Genomic DNA, 20,810 nt, shown 5'->3' with positions numbered 1-20,810 from the left:
AATTCCCAAAATTAAATCTCCTTAGTTTCCTTTATTTATTTAAATTTAAAAGATAAAAAAACATTTCGATTATAATAATTCAATATTTTTCTTATTTTTTTTAATAAATTCAAAGTTCTCAAATAATTTAATATTTATATTTCAACTTTTTTTTAAATTAATTCATGTACTACGTGGGTCTCACAACTACTATATATAATATATAATATTTTCAGAGAGTTGCATCTGGTTAGCGCTTTAAAAAGCCATTAAACTTCATTGAAAAAATTGCTTGCAATTTAGATTTAATTCAAAAGGAATTTAATTTTGTCCGAAATCAAGTTGATATTTTTAACAATACTTTTCAAAAATAAGATATTGTTAACAAAGTAATCCAATAAGTGATCTTTCAAGGATAACGATGACCAGAGTCATATAATGGTAACTAGTTTATAACCATTGGGAACCACGGTTATAAAATTAATTAAGCTTTTATAATAAAAATTTATAATTATTAATCGGTTATTTTAAATAAATTATTAATTAAGAGATATATCAAAATTTTAAAGTTATTATAACTTCAAATTTAACATATAATTAGAAAATATAAATTTGAATTTTGAAATGAGTTGCTTAATATATCTACATGACACATAGTATAATATTAATGAGAAGTTGTACTAAAGTGACACTTGACAAAAGATTATTAAAATTATTTATTTATTAGAATTACTAGTTTATAACCCGTGAGAACCACAGTTATAAAATTAATTAAACTTTTATATTAAAAAATCAAAATTACTAATCAATTATTTTAAATAAATTATTACTTAAGAGATATTTTTTAGTTATATAGAATTATAATTGTTGATGTAAACAAATATGTGAAGTTATATCACCTTATAATCTGTATTGATTTTATTTGATTTTTAACTTAATATTATTAATTTAATATAATTAGAATGAAAAATTTTAAAATTTTAAATTTAAAATGGAGAATCAATTATTAATTTAATGCAATTAGAGTGGAAAATTTAAAATTTGAAATTTGAAATTGATAATTAATAATTTGACAAGTGGCATGATATGTTACATATAATTATTAATGAGAAATTCTAATAGTATGACACTTGTGAATAGAATAATAAACTTATTCATTTATTAGAATATGAAGATAATTGTGACCGAAGTGATTATCCACTTTTATAATTCTTTAGTTTAGGATGCCGATAAACGACAACCAGATCAAAGTCAAAATAGCAAATTAAAGAATTATTGAATCAAGATTTTCAGGGCATATGATTATTGATTAATTTATAAGAAATTAAATATATTTTTATATTTTATTACTATTTATCCTCCTGTCATATGAAATGATGACAAACTAATTAAACGATTATTAATTTTATTAAATGTGACACATGTCAACATTTGATATGTTAGGAAGATAAATAGAAATAAAATTAACCGTAATTTTCGATTCAAGCAATTTAAAAACATATATACTTTGGTGAAAAGAAAATTAACCGTAATTTTCGATTCAAGCAACATGACCCAGAATTGTACTAGATTCTATGGTAATTCTAGAATCTGTTTTTCTTAGTCACATGGTAATATTTGAACCAAAGTAATACTTAATCCCAATCAATGCAATTATGCATCTGATTGAATAATGACACTAAAAGAGCCTAAGAAGTCAATTTACATAAGCCCATTATACATATTTTTGGCACCCGAAGAGCCGAGCAAAGTCATCACAAAGCAGAGCCCATCTTGAAAACTAAAAATAGTCAAAAATATGTGAACATTTCAGCAACTAAATTCTAAAGTGCATCCATCTTGTGCTTAATTTAAGCCCATAATAGGCCATACTTGTAGTCCAATATAGTTTTAGATTAGCTTTTGTTTATCATAATTCTCGATAATTATCGGTTTGAAAAATCATTTATAAATTATTACGCAACAAATATCAATGGTCATGGAACAAAATTGACTAAAAGAGTAAACCAAACTTTCTGTTTCATAGATTTTACTTCTTTTCACTTTACTTTTTACATTTTCTTTGTTTGTGATAAAATAGGTTTCCTCGGATTTTAACATACGGAGTATCATTTTATGTTTTGGGTTGTCCAAAATTGATACATATAATTAATCTGAGTTGGTCCCTATGGATTAAATCCCCTCTTCTTGCTACTAAAAATTATTTATATTACATAATTCAAGTCTTTTATTCGCATAATTTATGGGAACAAGATTGAAATCTGCTAAATCTTGGCAAAAGTACAAAAAATCATTGTCAAGTATCTACCTATCTAATAAAAAAAATATATCTTATACCACGTGACATATCCTCAGCCTCCAATATTTCAAAAGAAAGTTCACAAATTACCCTTCAGCTGTTATATACCTTCGGCCATTACTAATTATGTTCATGGATTTCAGGATTTTGATTTTCAAACAAAGATATTATCCCACAATAAATCAGTAAGGAAATCACAAAAAATCAGGAAGCAAAATAGTCACCAAATTTTAATCGGACTTCATAGGGACCGACTTCATATACACTATGCATAAAGCCGCTTCCACCATCTTCCTTTCTTATTGTTTCTTTGATTATCGTTGCAGTGATAGAGTCAAGAGATCTTGTATCTCTTTATTCATATTTGTCTTGACTTACTTAGAAATCTGGGTTTTGTTTTTTATGGGTGTGTTAATTTAATCTCAACATTAATTGTAGGCATGGTTAGAAAGAGTCCCAAAGATTATAAAATGTTACAAGCTCCGTGTGGTTCATTCATAATATTTTATTGAGATACATAGTGTTTATCAACAATAGTTTGTGAATTTAGAATTAACACTATTAAAATTTTCATTACCTTTTAAAGATTGTTAGTAATCCATAAATGTAAATATTAATTTCTATTATAATGTACTATTAGTTTTTTGCATGGTTATTAACAAGAAAATGAATAAAAGTTAATAGAACACTTTTCTTTTTACCGGAATAGAAGTATAGAACTCTTCTTAAAATACGATTCATGGGACTTAAGTTATGCAATCTATTAATTCGCACAATTCTATTTAAAATATTCGTCATGCATGACTACATGGTTAAATCACTTTAACTTAAAACTATAAATAGGGGATGTCTCCATTTCACATGGCTGTGTCGCCAAATCAGTATATATATATATATATATATATATATATATATATATATATATATATATATATATATATATATATATATATATATATATATATATATATATATATATATATATATAGGGTTAGGATTAAATGTGAACTACAAATATTATGTGAATGTATGACTATTTTTTATCCATTGGATTAAGTTAATGGAATGTTATGATTTAAGTGTACATGGTCTTAACATGGGAAATCATTTACAATATAATTACACACAATTAATTGTATGAGTAGTTTTGTCTATTAACCTATATTTAAAAAAGGAAGATCCCTTATTTATCCCATAATTTGATAAGATTTTTATTAAATATTTGTTATCTTTTTTATAAAATTAAACATGGATAATTACATCTTTTAAACACAATTCATGTCATATTACGATGAACATGTTCTATTTTTATTCCTATAGAATGTGATTTTATTCAAGAGAATTTTTTAGAATTAACATTCTTAAAGAACCCACCTACATATATTATCAGGAATAATAATATGCATTAAAATAATAATCATTCTTATTGACGTCAAAACATTCTTTTAAAAATCATGTAAAACGTTACACCAAAACTCAAAAAGAACAATGTATTCTTTAAGAATATTATCATTCTCATATAATATATGCAATACGTAGTATTTTTTACACAATACTCATATGCTTCAACAAAGTCGTAACAACGAAAATTCTTGAAGAATATAATATATTCTTTTTACACCCAATTAGATATTACAAATTATAACAAATTCTTGAAGAATATGCGGTAAATAATCTATTTTTTATATGAATTCTGAAAGAATGAGCATTTTGAAATAACACAATCTCTATTATTCAGCAAATCTTTGCACTCTTAGAACCACTATGAACCACCTTCAAAGCCCTTTGGTGATGTTAGGCTGAAATCAAATTTTCTGCAAGTGTCTCCGGCTTGTTTAACATGTCTTTTGTATTTACATTCCCCCTATCTTTTAAACTTCTGCACAACTTTAAAACTTCTACCGTGCTTAAGAAAAATAAAATCTAGGTTTATGCATATTTCTTGTTCTGCAATGTTACTTCATAAATTAAGTAAAAGCAACCTTATAAAAATGGTTTATACATTTTTATATGCGTATGTTACAAAAGAAAAAGAATAAAAGCACATATCTGTTGTGACTTGAAAGTTTAGAAATATTAAAATAATCAATTGTTTGATATATTCTGATTATCTTCTTTTCTCCTAAGAACTAAATTACTCCATACAGTCAAGCAGTACTTCGTAGTTTAATTCCTTTCTTTCCAAATTGTTTCTATTGAGTGGAGAATAAGAAAAAGAAAACGAAATAAGGTTCCAAATAACAAATTTGAAAAAATAATATAATTCATAAATCCAATCGCATTAACTAATTTCAAAACCATGCTAGATAATCCTTAATCTCACCCTACCAGCTAGCACACTAAAATTGAAATCCAAATGATAAAGTTTAAATATAAACCTCAATATCGCAAGGACAAAATTGAATGTTTTTTTCTTTCTTGGTGAAATCAAAGATGATTGAAAAAAAAAGGTTACCTGATTAAATATTTGATATCTGGTTTAAATAAAACAATCTCCGAACTTGTCAAGGCTTCTACAGTTATCGCACAAATCATATCGGATGATTCAATTTTTGAGGTCTCTAATCAAGATCTAATTGTTAGTATATGAATTCACGGGTTGATTGGATTAAACAGGATGTGATCGGAAATTTTGACGACGATGTTGAAGCTTGTGATGTTGGAGATGGTGATTGGGGGTAGAGGCGATGGTGTTGTAAGGTATGGCGTAGAGATGATGAAGGCCATGTGAAACAATATAATCGTGATCTCTGGAAATGTTCCTTAGTTACAGGTCTTATATTTTTAATATTCCTTAATTATAGAATTGTTAAATTTGGATATTATTTTCATTTATTACAATTTTGAAATTACCTTATATGAATTGATTGGTCTAAAATTGGTCACACATTCACACAATATTTATGGTTTATATATGAACCTAACTCTCTCTCTCTCTCTCTCTCTCTCTATATATATATATATATATATATATATATATATATATATGTTCTGGTTCATTTGAGATCATGCTAATTTTATGAGACCGTGAGACCAAATCTAAAAGCAATTTTAAAATGCAAAATAAAAGAAAAAATCCAAAAATTCTTTTTTTAATTATTATTTTCGGAACTTTAATTACCTTAAAAAGTAAATAAATAAAAAAATCAATAAAATTACCGTTTTTTTTTAAATACATGAAATATTCAGAATATTACACTGTAAATATTCTAATATGATTTTTAGAATGTTAGAATATTATACTAGATTTCTTAAATATGTAGAATATTCTATTATTCTACTAGAATATGTAAATAAAGGTATTTTTATTAATTTATTTTTATTTCTTTGGTATTTTTTTTTTGGAAATTATAAATTCTAAAAATAATATTTGAAAAAAAAAATTCAATTATTTTTCATTTTAAAAACATGTAATATACATTAATTACTTTCTTAAAATAATTAAAATGATTGGTCCACAATCAATCATACATGGACATAATAGATAGTTGGAACACAATAACCTAACCCTTTATATATATATATATATATATATATATATATATATATATATATATATATATATATATATATATATATATATATATATTGTAACACTCAAATTCAGAAAGGCCAAGAAAGGAAAGAAAACCCTAAGTCAAAGGGGTCAACTCGACGAGTCGGAGCGGGATCCGGGGGATCGATTAAGTAACCGACTCGGCGAGTCGGCAAAGAGGACTCGATGAGTCCGGTATGAAGAGGGAAACCCTAAATCCGGGACTTTGTGCACTATTTAAGCATCTCATTCTCTCCCTTAGGGTTCCTTATGGCCGCTCTTATCCAGAATACGAAACCCTAAGCCTCCATTGTTGCAAATTCAAGCTTTCTTGCCATTTTGGGTGATTTGAAGGAAGATGGAAGAAGGGAACCATTGGGGATTCAAGGATTGGTAGTAGATCCAGAGTTTGTGGGATTTTCTAGAGCATTTGAAGGTAAAGAGTCACTACCTTCACTCTTTTGCATAAAGATCAACCTTTATCATGAGATTTGGGGCTTTTAGGGCAAGTTTAAGAACCATTTCGAGTTAGAAGCCCAAATATGAAGTTGCTACTTCAGATCTAAGTGTATCTTGGCCTAGAGAATCATAAAGCATCAGTCTATGGGTTGATGGTAAAGCCTCTTTATCTTAAACCCTAGTTTATAGTGTTTTGAGCCTAGATCTCCTTAGCTACACATAAAGTTTGCCACTTTACGTGAGGAATAGGCTTTAAAAGAGTGGATCTACAGTTTGGATTCCATGCATAACTCAAAAGCCTCTGAATATATGAAGGACTGAATAGACTCGGTGGGTCCTTCGAGTGGGCTCGGCGAGTAGTATGAAGATGGAGATGAACTCGACGAGTTGGATGAACAACTCGGCGAGTCTGTGGAAGATTGCCTTGGACTCGGCGAGTCGGTTCTTGGACTCGGCGAGTCAAGTCGCGAATGAAAGGATTATGAGCGTAAGAAATCGGCAGGTCAGTAGGCAGACTCGACGAGTAGGGTTGACCTGGAAGGTTGACTTTGACTAGGACTTTGACTTTGACCAGAGTGGACTTGGTTGACTTTTGGATGACAGTTATACTAAGTGTTATATTGATATTGGTAGCTCGGGGAGCTAGTGGAGCAGCAGTTCAGTGAGAGTTGTCAGACAGCGGCCAGAGGGATTACCAACAAGTTCAGCAGTACCATGTGAGTTTCCCTTTATGTGGATGGGTCTAAGGCCACAATGCCGGCCCATGTAGTACGAGTATGAAGACCCGGGGGTTAGCCCTAGGCACTGTATGCTAGTATGATATTTGGGACCAAGGTCCATTGATAGCGGGCGGGTGCCCAGGAATGGTTTGGATGATAGAGTATACTTGTTGTCTGTGTGATACTTGTATGAGCCTGGTAGGGAGGTGAGTACAGGTGAGGTCCCGTATCTCACCAACAGCAGAGTGTGGACGGGGTTCCATATCTCATTAGTAATAGAGAAGGGGCGAGGCCCAAGTTAGGAAAAGAGTGAGTATGGGCCGAGCCCGCATCTCACTATCAGTAGGAGCGTGGACGGGGTTCCATGACTCAACAGTAGCAGGATAGGGGCGAGGCCCAAGATATGCGAGGCCTTAGAACAGGATTCACTAGTATTGTGTAGCTTATGTTTTGTGATATGTTTATGTGTTAGTATACGTTAGCGGGCGAGGCCCAGTGACAAGTGAGGCCTAAGTGAAACAGATCTGTATCCGAGCGAGGCTCGAAGCCAGGCGAGGCCTGTTGTAGCGGGCGAGGCCCGAGGTAGAGGGTGTGACCTGAGGTAGAGGGCGAGGCCCGAAGTAGAGGGCGTGGCCCAGTACTTGCGGTTTGCGTTTATGTGTTTGGTATGTGGTAGGTTGGGGAACTCACTAAGCTTCGTGCTTACGGTTTTCAGTTTTGGTTTTAGGTACTTCCGGTAGTGGAGGGAAGAGGTCGAGGAGATCGCATGGCACACACCATAGATTAGACAGCCTGGGAATGTTTTACTCTGATAATGAAAATATGTTTTGGAATTAATACTCTGGTTATGTTATGGATTGATAAATGTGTTTTAATTAATGCTTTGTAAAAGAAGTTTTAAGTCTTGAAAATTGGGACGTTACAAGTTGGTATCAGAGCCTTAGTTTGAGGGATTCGGACATGTTTATAGGTGTGTCTGAACTCAAAATGAGGAATTGGTATAAAAGTTTCCAAAGGGAAATCAGTTTTTGTGAAAAATGGATTTTTGAGAGGAAAAGAGATTTAGAAAAAGCAAAAAGAACTTTGAGGAAAGAAAATGAATTTGAAAAGAGAAAAAGGGTGTTGTGCATGCAATCAACCGAGCTCAAGTAAGTACCCCAAAATACCCATACAAGGTTATGTTATGATTATCAGTTAGTAGAACGGCATGCTAGATTAGGACTAAGGATCTAGGGAGGATGCCTTATGTGCCTATTATATGTGCTTTTGAGCTGCATGATAGTACTGGGTAGACAATAGTATGATAGCCTATTTAGGTTATTCCTGAGTATATGAGATTATGTTGCATGCTAGTACAGATTCTTGCTATGTGGATATGATTGCTTGAGTATGTTATGGTTAGATTTTCCTTTGTCTGAATGTTGCTTGCTTTGTGCATTGTGGGATTCCGAGTGATGGGAGTTAGCCGTTAGGTGGATGCGTTAAGTCACATGTAGTCAGGGTTGAATAATCTCAGAGTATTGGATTTAACCCTATTGTGTAGCTCTCGTCTGAGTCTTAACCGTTGTAGGGATGAGTCCCATACTCGAAGGATTATCCGAGCCTCGTTACATGTGATGGTATTCAGGTAACGGCTAATTGGCATTACAAGGAGACCTTCAGCAGCTGAGGACTGGTTTGGGTCGGAGATTTCCCTAGGGTAAGCCTAGGATGAGTATAGTGCTGGGAGAAATAGTAGTAGTAAAAAGGACTTGGTGGAACCGAGGTAACTCTTGAGGAAAGTACGGATAGATGTGGAAGGTAGTATGGGCCCGTACTACTGAAAGCAGAGGATTCGTACTCGTTTCAAGAGGGGCCGAAGTAAAACCAGGAGACTTGTAGTGTGTGTGTGAGATCCCTCAGCAGTGAGAATTATTCTGATAGTTATGTGTTATGTTTGTCAGCATGGTGACATTGCGCGAGAAACAAGTAGGCGAATCAGGCGCCGTAGAGGGATCAGGCTCGGGTTCAGGGACCGAGCAGCTCGAGGAGCGTATGAGAGAGTTTATATCAGCAGAGGTTACGCGCAACATACTAGACCAGACTCCTGTGATCTTTGGCATGGTCAAGGAGGGTATACTGGAGATTTTGGATGAGAGGCTGGGAGCCTTCCGTACAGAGATGATGGCTTTGATGGGAGCTCGTACCTTGACAATCCGAGAGTTCAGATCTTGCGGAGCGCCAGATTATCATGGGGCTTGGGACCCCATTGCTAGCAGTAGGTGGTTGGCCGATGTCGCCAATGCATTTCATACGAGCCGGTGTCCCGAGAGGGACAAGGTCAGACTCGCCTCCTGTCTTCTGAAGGACAGAGCGAGGGATTGGTGGGAAGAGATTGGTCATGCTTTGGGGGATGATGTCGTGTTGGACGTGATGACATGGAGTGATTTTTCAGCCAGGTTCAGGGCTGAGTTCTCACCGACTATTGAGGTGTAGCAATTGGCACGGGAGTTTCAGGATTTGACACGGACCACTGAGACTGTGGCGGAGATCACCGCCAAGTTCAGGGAGAGGGCTCTTCTTGTACCGCAGTATGCCGCGGATGAGGAGATGAAGAAGACCCGATACCACGATATGCTGAGGAGTGACATTAGGGAGTTTGTGAGCAGGTCCGACTACAAGACGCTGGAGGACATGATCTCACGGGCCAGGGAGAGGGAGATCGATTTGGAGCAGATCCAAAAGAGGAAGCCGGATGAGGTTCAGACAGCCATAGGATCGGGCAAAAGGTCCAAGGGGTCAGATTCGAGATCGAGGGATTATCAGGACCGCAGCCGATGCGGGAAGTGTGGCAGGACGCACGGGGGTGCGTGCAAGAGTAGGAGTGGTGGTGAGTCTGGCTGCTTCAAGTGCGGTCGGACTGGTCATTTTAGCCGAGATTGTACTGCGACCACCACTCAGGGATCCAACCTGATATGTTTTCACTACAGTCAGCGGGGCCACAAGAAGGCCCAGTGTCCGAGTTTACTTTCAGCAGGACGGGTGGTAGCACCTACCCCTGCGACATTGAGGGTACGGACGGCCGTCAGGGCCGAGCAGAGGCGCTTGCGGTAGGGGGCAGGGCTTTTTAGATGTCTGCCATGGAGACGTGAGCAGCTCCGAACGTTGTAGGTATGTGTCTTCCATTTTCTGCTTTCTCTGTTCATGATTATATTGTTATGGTTCTGCATCGTATGTGGTATAAGTAATTTAGAATTGAGCGGCTTGCTTGCGATTTAGTTATATGCCATCTACATACCTTGGGTAATAAAGTGGTAGTCAGGGGATGGTGCCTTATGGAATCAGGTTACTTAGGATGAAGTAACTATAACATGCTTGTGTGGAACTCAATGGTGACCCGCTAAATTCAGAAAGGTGTTATTGAAGTGATGGATCGGTTAGATCCCTAGCTATGGCAAGCTTGATTCTTCAGCGGATTGATTGCGGTATAGCAGAGAAGATTGGGAATTCTTCTCAAGCTTTGAGCAGTGAGGTATAAGCAGGATCAAAGTGGGGGAGAACCCTCCGAGTGTACAATGGTAAGAGCACGCAGATCCAGGATGAGTACTTGACCACCGAGAAGAAAAAAAAGTAGTACAACGATTGATGGGTTGATGAGTTCAGGGTTGGGAGTTTGAAAAACTTCCCAACAGTTAGTTCATGTAATCAAGATGTTTGGTATCTGGTTGGAATCTCAGGATGGAGGATCGTCTGCAGGACTCGAAAGAGTTAGAATGAGGATCTTGAGAACGGTAGCATGGGATGCTTTCTTGTTAGTAGTCAGTGGCAGAGACAGCATGTAGAGCATGGTAGAGCGGCGGGAGAGCCGCATCATTTTGCGTCAGCAAGCCAGAGGTAGGAAGTGTTGTAAGACTACGGGGTAGCCGTAGCACTCACTAGCAGTCGGTGAGTATGGAAGGTGTTGTAAGACTATGGGTAAGCCTTAGTATTCTCTAGTAGCTTAGTTAGCGGAGTGTGGGCGGAGGCCCGTATCTCCTAGTTAGCGGATTTTGGGCGAGGCCCTTATCTCCTAAGTGATCAAGGTGGGGATCAGGAATGGGTAGTAGATGAGAATAGTATAGTCGGGTAAGACCCGTGGGCGAGGCCCGTATGAGAGTAGCAGTATAGGTGAGACCTGAGAGCAGGGTTGCTCAGTAGTGTAGTCGGGTGGGACGCACGAGCGAGGCCCGTGAGTTTTAGTAGCACATGTGGGACCTGCTAAGGACCTTAAGGTCGAGTTAGGAGGGATCGGGGATCCCAGGGCTTGTATTGCCAGAGTGGCAGAATAGAGGGGGGCAGTATTAGGTAGCCTAAGCTTCCTCGGTAATCGCTGGGAGCGACTAGAAGTTTGTGTTGGGGCTAGCGACCGGTGGGAGCCGGTAATCTAGATATTGATAGATCAGTAGGGACCAGGGTGGTCTCGGTTCATCCGGAAAGCAGATAAGGGACATCAGAGATTTTCAGTCAGTGGCAGTGATGGTAAGCAGACTATGGTGGAATGCAGTTAGTTGATCGAGGGGAGCTATACACATCACAGCATGATGGATAATCTCAGAGGGAAGGGTTTGACCCTGTTGCGCAGCTCTCGTCTGAGTCTAACCGTTACGGGGATGAATCTTTTGCTCAAAGGATTATTCGAACCATTCGTTGGGAGGGGTGCTCAACACTAAGTTATAGTAGTGAGAAGTGTCCAGTGGATACTGGCGGTAATGACCCGTACTGGAAGTAGCGGGAGTAATGGAGTGGGTGAAGGAGAGGACCTTCACAGTGACAGAGGAAGAAGTCGGTTATGGAACGTTTCCTTGGGGAGGCCAGAAAGCGCACAAGGAAAGGGGGGGAACCCCTAGGGTGTCCAGCATAAGTACTCAGGGAGTACCAGAAGGTTTGTCAGTTGAGTCAGTTGTGTTTCCAAGATGGTCAGGGTTAGGGTTAACCCGAGAATATTATCCGCAAGGTTAATGATAGTCAGAATCGTCATGCGAATGGCCAACATAGGTAGCCAGTAGGTGTTAGGTTCCCAGACAGAGTGTTGGAGGCCGATCATAGGTCAGTTGGCCATAGCGAACTTCGAGGACGAATTTTAGTTTAAGTGGGGGAGAGTTTGTGACAACCCAAAAATTTCTATTCTGAACAACCACCCACTTCAATAGGAATCAAAATTATTTCTGCTATCTTTCAAGCTTTTTGGAATAAGTTTGAGTGTTTTAAAGTTAGTGCTTCAGAAGATATCAGGAGAGTGGATACCCTAGGGTTTATTATGTAGCAATAAGTGCCCAAAACTTCAAAAGTTTGGAGTTTACGGTCCAAAATGGAATTGGGACCGTAAACCCTAAAGGCTATATAAGTGAGACTTAGATATTTTATTCACTTTTTCACTTTTCCAAAGATTAGAGCCATTTTCTCTCTCAAGTATCATCCCGTTTTTCTTCAAGATCTTCAACTTGTAAGTGTTTCTAGCCCTAATATGTTTAGATCAAGTGTTAAACATCAAGAAATCACTCAAAAATCCCACGGACAAGGTGTTCACGGCCCAAGATCTTCTTGGACCGTGAACACTAAAGGTATGGCTTAAATGTGCCCAATGTCCCTTTAGACCTTGGAAACAAGCTTAGAAGCAACCCTTGACATGTTTAAACCTTTGTAACACCAAGAAAACACCCAAGAAAGCCATGATCAAAGGTGTTTACGGCCCAAGAATCTTCTTGGACCGTAAACCCTAAAAAGTTAGCCAAAGTGCCCCTATTCTCTTGCCAAGCCTTGGAAACAAACCTAGAAACTTCATAGAACCTTCCTTAGATGTGTTTAGCACATGAAAACCACAAAAATGTCCAATGCTTGTGTGTTTACGGTTTGGGGAGCTCCCAAAACCGTAAACACCCTAATGAGGGTTTTAATGCCCCATATTTCTTCATTAATCCAAGAAACTAGCCTAGACCTTTACCCGAAAGTGTTTAAGACTTGAAAACACCATTTGACCATAAACCATTTGATTTTACTACCGTAAACCCAAAGGCAAATGGTCCAAAACCGTAAACCCCATAAAGGGGTGACATGTTGCTCTAATCACTTCCTAAGGCTTAGACTTGAAGTTAGAATGCTTCAAAATGACTTCTAGGACTTCAAAGCACAAATTGGTCAAAACCTTAAACACCCTTAGATACCATTCCACTTCCCTTTGTTGAATCACATGTGATTCCAACACTTAACCAAGGTATCTCCTGGTCCCGAAAGGTGTTTCCTTTCATATATTTGTTTATAAACACTATACTCATGTCAATATGTATCCTTATATGTCATTTAGGACTTATTGTGTCTCGGGACTTCATTCGTGGAACTTCTCATCCGTACTCGCACACCCGTTTGAATCACCTATATCAGGTGTGTTCATACCCCGTCATGAATCATTTAACCATTTTAACTGTTTTAAGGGGAGGAATACAGGTTGAACACAATGATAATTGTGTAAATTTTTGTTGTTAAACATCTTCCAAAATGTTACTTATGTTATTTTATAGTTATACAAAACTCCGTTTTTAAAGTATAAGCATAACTTAGTAAATAAATGAGTCTTTTCAGTGACAGTACAGTTAGAACATTAGTAAACTATTATAGGAATAGTTTAGGAGAATGCTATTCATTACTTCTAGTACAATGAAGCACACAAAGAGTCAGTTCAGTTCACGATTCTATACAAATACAATACGCTTACATAAATACTTCTACATAGATACGCTTACACGGAATACATTTACATAAATACAATATCAATACATGATAACATAACAGAACATAATAACGTGCTATAGCATGGAACAAGTTCAGGATCTAACTATACCAATGAATCACACCACATTGTGATAGTTGATGTGTGTGAAACAAACTAGTTTTAATCCTACTAACTCAAACACAAAGACAAACACACGAAAGGCAGTGTACCTATCGATTAGCAGTTTAGTTCAGGTAAGTAGGGTATCGAACACAGGGAATGGTAAACAATTAAAATAAATGCTAATATTATCCAAATAAAAAAAGTAATAGAAAGTGGGGTTCTCTAGTTTTGCAAGACTAGAAACTTAAACAATTAACTAAAACTTAAACTAAGAAACTAAGAGCTAAGCAAATAAAAATCAACTAAATTCAATAATAAAGAGGACTTCTGTTTAGGTTCGACTCATTTGTTTCGATGGATGATTTCAATGTATCGGATTAATTCTTCATTGGTTACCGACTAAGATGATTTGTTCCACGTTCGCTATTACTAATCCTTAGGAAACAAATTAACTCAAGCAGTGGCCAGTTGTCTAAATTAACGGATTTCCTAGTTATTGATTCGGGTTAAATAAGACTTGTAATGGTTAATTAAATTGGCCCTTCAATTAACCTCTTGCTGATGTTCATCAAACAAGCTCACACATTAACTTACCTATCTTCTAGTTAATTCTAGTTTCACATTCGTTATTCCTAGACATACAACTTTATGGTTACAATAAATCATATGAAATTAATAACTAAGAGATGTTCATACAACTTAATTACTGATTTATTAATAGAAGAATAGTTATTGTTAACACATAAGGTTCTTTAACAAGCTTAATAAAACATAATCACCAATTAAAATTAATCATAATCAATTAATCAATCCATGTTCAGAAATTCATCTACCTAAACAGAAGTTATGAGTTCTAGCTCATGATTATAGCAGAAAGTTTATCAAAAACGAAATCAATTGGTAAAAAACATAGTTCAAACAAGAGATTAGGTAAGAGTAAACTTGATTTTGACTTGATTCTCCTTAAAATTGAATGTAGGGTTGATTCCTTAACTTCCCACGCTCCAGCAGCACCTTTAGTCGACAATTGGCCTCCAAGGGTTCATCTATATGCTAGGGTATCGATCTGAAAGTCCCTTTATATAGATTTTCACAAAACAGGGGCTACTCGGCGAGTCCGTCACTTAAAACCCGTGTACAGCAAGTCAGCGCGTCCAGAATCGCGAAAGTTCGAAGTGACTCGTCGTGTTTATGGCCTACTCGTCGAGTCCGTTTGGGATCAGCATTTTCTATAAACACGAAAGTCGTCCAAAATTGTGTCTAGTTTTCAGAACATTTTGAATCTCGTCAATCGGAGTTACGGGTCATGAGATATGGCCATAACACTGATGAGGGGTCAAGCTGTCCAGCAACATCCTTCTTTCATCAAAATCCAAGATCCAAGCTTCCAATCGCTAGTTCCGCTTCCTTTTCCATCCGAGCATGTCATTGTTGCTGAAGAATGAAAATATAAACTAATTAAGCACCTTTGGTTCATTAAATGAGACAAAACAACATAAATTATTAAGATAATGCATGAATTTTATAACTAAATATGCCCATATCAAAATACCCCACACTTGACTTTTGCTTGCCCCCAAGCAAAACTGAATTTTAACACATGAGAATCACATAAGACAACTCCAATCGAACCCATCCATTATGTCAAGACTGTAACGCATGCATTTGTGTCTAAAATTTTCCTAATAACCCCCCATACTCCAAATACTCACAATCCTCATAAACATTCGCCCACTTTTTTCGAACAATGCTCATTTTATGCATCCCTCCGAATCCATCCTCAGAAAACCTCTTAACCTCAAGGTATTTTTGGTTGAGCAACCCAAGCATACATAATCTAGACAATTACAATTTATGATACCACATTGGAGCTCTTTGGGATTCTTCACTTCTTTGACATTTGATCTTTAATTTCTTTGAATTCACCACCTTGTTATTTGATTTTTGGTATCTTCAACTTTTTGAATTTCTTCGGAATTTTCGATCTTCTAATTTCATACTTAACTTTGATGCTCCAAAATTTTTTTAATCTTTTCTTTTAATTCTCTCTCTCTTTTTTTTAACATGTAACTCACTTTTTTTTCACTCAAAACCCTACATGCTTAAGCAGGGGCGCTCAACTTCAACCTTTATTGGTTAACGATAATAATTTTCCTGGATATATTTCTGGTACACGATGCTAAGCATATTGCATCCCTCAAACTAAGCGAGGTTGTGTTTTTGTTCCATGATTTCACTAGAATAAGGAAGCCACAAATGCACTAGAACGTATATAGGCTCAACTAAACATTTGAGTTTTCATGCAATCATCAACATAATACTAGCATAGATTACTAATTGCTTTACCAAAATTTTCTAAATTAGCCCTAGCAATTTGAAAATTTATCAAAAATTAACTAAAATTTCAACTAATATAACCAACCCCCTACCCCACACGTAATTTATGCAATGTCCCCATTGCATATTCTGCATGATAAAGAACAATAAAATAAAGAGGGAATTGGAACAAACTCCTCTGGGATAGTAGTTGTGAGGTTGAACTTCTTCATGTAAAGCACCAACTTCAGCTGACTTTGGTATGGGAACAACGCATCCATGCCTTGGGCGTCAAGTCTGGTGTGCGGCGTCAACTCTAAATATGTGGGAAAAAGTATCTTGGAATCGCCTAGAAATGGTCTTCAAAAATATAACCAATTGCCGCCTTGAATTGAATCAAATTGTCGACTCAAAGATAAAAGAATGAGCAACTCGTCGAGTTTTATGTGGAAACTCGCCGAGTTGAATCGTCATATGGGCAGAAATCGTGAATTTTCACTGGAACTCGTCGAGTTATAAGGGTGCACTCAACGAGTTTTCGGATCTGATCGTGCAAATTCTTCTTTCTGCCTTGGGTCTGTTTTTGAGGTCAAAGAGGGTATTAAGGTAATACACCTCCTCATATTCTTTAGTGACGAAACTCCTTTTTAACCGTTAAAACCATCGGACTTATAAAATCACTTAAATCTTCTAATCTTCTCGTCTACGACTTGACCCCTCACTTTATTTCCTCACGCTTTATTCGTTCCTTCTATCCTTCACCCTATATTCTAAAAAGATCAAAAACAAATACCAAGTAATAATAAAAATAAATCAAAATAAAAATCCTAAATTATCCCTAAATACTAGAAGTTTAGAAAGAAAAAGAAAAGCAAACTCTAATGACGGGTTGCCTCCCGCAAGCGCTTCTTTTTGTGCGAGTCTTTAGCTGGACTCCCAACTTAATAAACTTCCAATAAATTCAATGCCCATCCATCCATTGCATTAAATATTTTCTTTGGACCAAATTGTAAAATTTGGCTCTTTGCTTCAAAAATTGGCCAAACGAGCTTGAATTCATGAAACCTAAGAATCTTGACAAGGGTTGGAACCGGTCGGATACTAATAAAAATGGATCGCGCTTCAGAACTTTCTCCAAAGTTGGAATCGTCACCCCATGCTTCGAAACACAAACCGGAAGAACAGGGGACCATGTCGTGGTAATGGTCAAACCACAACTTGGTTCCTGCAATTCAGGTTTTTCTTGTTCTTCGTCTGACCTCTCTGCTAACAACCTTTCCAGCTCCTCCAAATCTTTTTCTGGATTAAATTCTTCATCTTGTAACTTTAGCTCTTGTGACTCAAATTGTTCTTGATCGTTAGACAAGAAGTTATCTAACCATCTTCCAAATTTCTTCAAATCTTCATCCGATCTACACTCCTCATCTTCTTGCTCAATTTCCTGTAATACTTCCTCAAGAAAAGCATCAAAAGCATCGAGATTTGGAAAATACATAATAAATAAAAATTAAACTATATAAAAAAATAAAAATATATGATAACAATTAGCAAATAAAATTAACTATTTAGAACGGTTCCCCGGCAACGGCGCCAAAAACTTGATGTGTGTGAAACAAACTAGTTTCCTACTAACTCAAACACAAAGACAAACACTTGAAATGCAGTGTACCTATCGATTAGCAGTTTAGTTCAGGTAAGTAGGGTATCGAACACAGGGAACGGTAAACAATTAAAATAAATGTTAATATTATCCAAATAAAACAAGTAATAGAAAGTGGGTTTCTCTAGTTTTGCAAGACTAGAAACTTAAACAATTAACTAAAACTTAAACTAAGAAACTAAGAGCTAAGCAAATAAAAATCAACTAAATTCAATAATAAAGAGGACTTCTGTTTAGGTTCGACTCATTTGTTCCCATGGATGATTTCAATGTATCAGATTAATTCTTCATTGGTTACCGACTAAGATGATTTGTTTCACGTTCGCTATTACTAATCCTTAGGAAACAAATTAACTCAAGCAGTGGCCACTTGTCTAAATTAACGGATTTCCTAGTTATTGATTCGGGTTAAATAAGACTTGTAATGGTTAATTAAATTGGCCCTTCAATTAACCTCTTCCTGATTTTCATCAAACAAGCTCACACATTAACTTACCTATCTTCTAGTTAATTCTAGCTTCACATTCGTTATTCCTAGACATACAACTATGTGGTCAAAATAAATCATATGAAATTAATAACTAAGAGATGTTCATACAACTTAATTACTGATTTATTAATAGAAGAATAGTTATTGTTAACACATAAGGTTCTTTAACAAGCTTAATAAAACATAATCACCAATTAAAATTAATCATAATCAATTAATCAATCCATGTTCACAAATTCATCTACTTAAACAGAAGTTATGAGTTCTAGCTCATGATTACAGCGTAAAGTTTATCAAAAACTAAATCAATTGGTAAAAAACATAGTTCAAAAAAGAGATTAGGTAAGAGTAAACTTGATTTTGACTTGATTCTCCTTAAAATTGAACGTAGGGTTGATTCCTTAGCTTCCCATGCTCCAGCAACACCTTTAGTCGACAATTGGCCTCCAAGGGTTCATCTGTATGCTAGGGTATCGATCTAAAAGTCCCTTTATATAGATTTTCACAAAACAGGGGCTACTCAGCGAGTCCATTGACCTACTCGGCGATTCCGTCACTTAAATGCTTTTTAAGGTATATATATATATATATATATATATATATATATATATATATATATATATATATATATATACTAGCCGTTTACCCGCGTCAAGCGACGGGTGTAAATAGTTTTTCAAAAATAGTTTCTACACCCGTTTACCTTACACGTGTAATCTATGCAGTCTAATTTGTCGAAGCTATTAGTTTTATTTCGACGAATATACTCGTTTACCCGCGCCAACGGACAGGTGTAAATAGTTTTTCAAAAAATAGTTTCTACACCGGTTTACCTTACACATGTAATCTATGCAGTCTGATCTGTCGAAGGTATTAGTTTTATTTCGACAAATATTTTCGTTTCAGTGATTACAGTTTGCATGGGGGATTATGTGAACAATTTATATGCAATATTGTGATACCCATGCAATACAGTGACAAGACAAATGATTAACAGAATTGCAACATACGTAATGGAGGTGCTTAAAACGTACGAATCCGAAAAACATATGAATGTACTCATGTGTTGGCTACAAAACCATTTTCTTGTTTCCTTTAGGATTGAAGAACCAAACCAATGCAATCTTTTATGTATGTATTTTTAATTATTGATTTTTTGTTAATCAATTTGATAAAAATAAAAATTGTAAATGTTTGGAGAAGAAATCGACAAAATAATGAATGAATACATAATCATGTGGGAATGAAAAATGGAAATTTCGTTGAAGTGACTTTCCGAAAAATTCTAAGGTCAAATCCATAAAAACCACTATGACTTGGTTTAACTATTGAAACCACTACGCCCTCTTCGTTGAAGACACCGACTATATTTTCCTTCAAAAAATCATTTTAAGTGTTTCCTAGTATTAAATTGGAAAAGTGGTAACTTTTTTGTCAAACTAGTAATTTTTGTTGTCCATCTAGTAATTTTTTGTTGTCAAATTAGTCTAAAAGTGGTCCAGTTAAATATTCAATTTCCGTCAAATTAGTAAGAAAGTGATCAAGTTATATGTTCAATTTTATGTCAAAATAATAATTCTATGTTGTCAAAAAGCTAAATGTTTTTATAGTGGTATTATAAACAAATGAAACTTTATACCATAAAATGTTAGCAAATATAACACAGACTGTCCAAACTTTGTTATAATATGAGTGTCCAAGGTTATTTCAAGAATGCGCCCTTGTTGAGCTAGAAGTGTACATTCAAACCATTTTTTTAATCGACAAAAAAAATCCAAAACGGTTTTTGAGAATAGGTTTTTCCAAAACATGTTAGTTCATAACCAAACCACTGGTTAGTAATAGGTTTATATATATATATATATATATATATATATATATATATATATATATATATATATAAACAGTTTTTATACTATAACCGAACTGAAGCATTTTTTTATTGAAAAAACTGGTTTTTAAATCAGTTTCACTTTAAAAAAAAACCCAAAAACCAAAACCAATCTAGAAAAAACATGTTAGAAAATCGAATCGGTTTTAAAAAAGAAAAACCAAAACCGATAAATGTGCATCTCTAGTTGCAGCAAGGACCATTTCAGTAAATAAGGGTTGAATTACTATTCTATATGATCAGGTATCATTACAACTTGTATTTGGTAGAAAAAAACACATAAAGGAGATACAAGTAATTAAGTCATATTTGATAGTTTTATGTATAATATTATTAACCAGATAAAAGAGTAATACATTATGATGCATATAGTCTAAGCTTTTGTATCTTTTTAATTGCTCCTGTAATTGTAATACACATAGCTAAAAGAATGATATACAATGTATTAAACAATTTATAATTTTTCTTCTATCAACTAACAGGTATGACACCCAACGATCAATTTGTTGCTGATTTTCGTGAAACTTTTCAATTTACAGTCAATTATACATAGGTCAATATGAAAATTGTTGATCATACATACATATATTAGATCACACTTATATAGAGAGACCG

This window comes from Lactuca serriola, chromosome 4 (genome assembly GCF_051521515.1).
Source record: "Lactuca serriola cultivar US96UC23 chromosome 4, Lser_US96UC23_V15, whole genome shotgun sequence".
Classification (NCBI taxonomy): Eukaryota; Viridiplantae; Streptophyta; class Magnoliopsida; order Asterales; family Asteraceae; genus Lactuca; species Lactuca serriola.
This window is presented reverse-complemented; position numbering follows the sequence as displayed.